This window comes from Moschus berezovskii, chromosome 17 (genome assembly GCF_049115385.1).
Source record: "Moschus berezovskii isolate FMDL1 chromosome 17, NW_MosBer_1.0, whole genome shotgun sequence".
NCBI lineage: Eukaryota > Metazoa > Chordata > Mammalia > Artiodactyla > Moschidae > Moschus > Moschus berezovskii.
Genome location: NC_142476.1, coordinates 13,646,383 through 13,649,562, shown reverse-complemented (window position 1 = coordinate 13,649,562; position 3,180 = coordinate 13,646,383). Strand labels below are relative to the sequence as shown.

Genomic DNA, 3,180 nt, shown 5'->3' with positions numbered 1-3,180 from the left:
TGGGAAGGTAAACTGACACACCCACTACAGAGAACAGTATGGAGTTTCCTTAAAAAACTAGAACAACCAGAGGATTCAGTAATCCCACTGCTGGGCATATACCCAGAGAAAACCATACTTCAAAAAGATATACACAATACATGGGTATGGATGACAGAGTGCCTTCACTGTCCACCTGAAACCATTATAACATTGTTAGCTGACTGGCTATACTCCAACACAAAATAAAAAAGGTTCAAAAAAGATACATGCACCCCCAATGTTCACAGCAGCACTATTTACAGTAGCCAAGAGAATGAAGCAACCTAAGTGTCCAGTGACAGAGAAATGGATGAAGAAAATGTAGTATTTTGCAATATTTCTCAACACAAAAAAAAGAATGAAATAATGCCATTTGCAGCAACAGGGGTGGACCTAGAGATTATCATACTAAGTAAGTCTAACAGAGAAAGACAAATATCATTATGATCTCACTCATGTATGGAATCTAGTTTTAAAAATAATGTAAATGAACATCTTTACAAAACAGAAACAGACTCACAGACTTCAAAAACAAACTTAGGTAACCAAAGAGGAAAGGCAGGGGGAGGGATAAATTAGGAGCTTGGGAATAACATACACACACTACCAGATATAAAATAATCAGCAAGAGTCAGAGCGAGAACATTCCAGAGGTGGCCAGGCCCCGGGCGCTGAAGGCTGCGGACCCCGGACAAGCGGGGACAGCCCCTCCGCGCCGCTCCTCGGACTCGGGTTCGCGCGCCTCACTGTATCCCAGTCCCGGGCGGGCAGCGTTGGGTTTATGTCTTTATTTGACGAAAACGAGCTGTTGCGCAGCCATTGGTACCTGTACTGGGGAAACATAGCATACAAGCAAGAAGCTTACGGCCTCAGTGGTGAAAAATTTTCCATGTCAGAGACCGAGAACTCTTGCAGTCGTAGGATACCAAAAAGCTGCAATCAAAGATCTCTTCATCTTATTGATAAAGCCACTAATAAGCCAAAATGTCAGTCCACGTGGACCGCAGCGTGTCAGACCAGTTCTACCGCTACAAGATGCCGCGTCTGATCGCCAAGGTTGAGGGCAAAGGAAATGGAATCAAGACAGTTACAGTCGACGTGGTTGACGTAGCGAAAGCGCTGAATTGGCCTCCAACGAATCCCACCAAATATTTTGGTTGTGAGCTGGGAGCACAGACCCAGTTTGATGTTAAGAATGACCGTTACATTGTCAGTGGATCTCATGAGGCGAATAAGCTACAAGACATGTTGGATGGATTCATTAAAACATTTGTTCTCTGTCCTGAGTGTGAGAATCCTGAAACAGATCTGCATGTCAATCCAAAGAAGCAAACAATAGGTAATTCTTTTAAAGCCTGTGGCTATAGAGGCATGCTTGACACACATCATAAACTCTGCACATTCATCCTCAAAAACCCACCTGAGAATAGTGACAGTAGTACAGGAAAAAAAGAAAAGGAAAAGGAAAATCGGAAGGGCAAAGACAAGGAGAACGGCTCCGTTTCCAGCAGCGAGACGCGGCCACCTCCACCACCAAACGAAAGCAGTCCTCCTCCACATGCTGTGGAAGACGAAGAGGATGACAACTCGGGGGAGGATACAACAGAGGAAGCTCAAAGGCGCAGAATGGATGAAATCAGTGACCATGCAGAAGTTTTAATCCTGAGTGATGATTTGGAAAGGACTGTGGAAGAGTGGGTCAATATCCTGTTTGATTTTGCTAAGAAAAAGAAAGAAGAAGGTATTATTGACTCATCTGACAAAGACATTGTAGCCGAAGCAGAAAGACTGATGTAAAAGCCGTGGGCCCTCTTGTTTTGACTGAAGTTCTTTTTAATGAGAAGATTAGAGAACAAATTAAGAAATACAGGCGCCATTTCTTACGATTTTGTCACAACAACAAAAAAGCTCAGCGGTACCTTCTTCATGGTTTGGAGTGTGTGGTAGCAATGCATCAAGCTCAGCTCATTTCCAAGATTCCACATATCTTGAAGGAGATGTGTGATGCAGACCTTTTGGAGGAAGAGGTCATCATTAGCTGTTCGGAAAAGACCTCTAAGAAATATGTCTCAAAAGAACTTGCCAAAGAGATTCGTGTCAAAGCGGAACCTTTTATAAAATGGTTGAAGGAAGCAGAGGAAGAATCTTCTGGGGGTGAAGATGATGATGAAGATGAGAATATTGAGGTGGTGTATTCAAAGACTGCCAGCGTACCGAAAGTGGAAGCTGTGAAGCCTGACAGCAAAGATGGTGACATTGATATAGATGCCATTTAAAGGGGTGGGTGCAGCAGCTTAACAGTGTAACGCTGAGAATCTTTGCGTCATCGGCCAGAAGTGCAACATCAATGTGGAAAAGCTAAAGTGGCTTAACGTCATGCTGCACTTTCCTGCTAGAGATGCACTGCTGTGAGCGGTCTGCGTTCAAACCCAACGAGACATCCAGGGAGTCCATACACACATCAGTGAGCAGGTGTAGTTTGCTTATTTATAGCATGCTTCTTTTTGAAAAATTAGTGGTGGACACATTTGGATCACATTTATACAGTTACAAAAAATAAAGATTTGATTTTGGTCATTCTTCAGATTTTTGACTGAATGACTTAAGTAAGCTGAAACAATTGGCTCCTTTAAAAATGTTGCACCATCATTTAACCTGATAGGATTATTGGAGCCTGTTAGATATTAGGTGCCACTTTGGAGAGGTCCTTCAGCAGAATGTGAACATAAACTTAAAAATACCTTACTCAGTCATTAGCAAATACATAGTGCTTTTTAAGTCTTATCTCTAGTCCCTGAAATTGGCATCTGATAATGTACATCCTTCCCATGCCAAGGTGGACAGATAATCAAATGACAGTGCAACACCCTTATCTTAAAAAGTTAAAATGACCTGAGTGTCCTATAAATTTAAGACCAGGTTTTGAAACTTGAATTGTTTTTTTTAAAGTCTATAATTGCCCCAAACTGTAGTCTTTGAAGTCCTATGCATTGCACATTGGATGAGCCAGGGGAATTATTACATTAACATACAACCATTTTATTATATGTATGTAGCTTTTGCTTTATACTGAGAGACAATGGAAATTTGGGGAGTGATTAAATACTAATAAGCTCTATGATTTTATTTGGGGGAAGCAGGAAAAGATGCAATTGATCT

The 3,180-nt window shown here is 41.8% G+C and overlaps 1 pseudogene; it reads left to right on the top strand.

Annotated features, from left to right (window-relative positions):
• The first annotated feature begins 1,005 nt into the window (after positions 1-1,005).
• LOC129551035 (eukaryotic translation initiation factor 5 pseudogene) lies at positions 1,006-2,734 on the top strand (annotated as a pseudogene).
• The last annotated feature ends 446 nt before the right edge of the window (positions 2,735-3,180 follow it).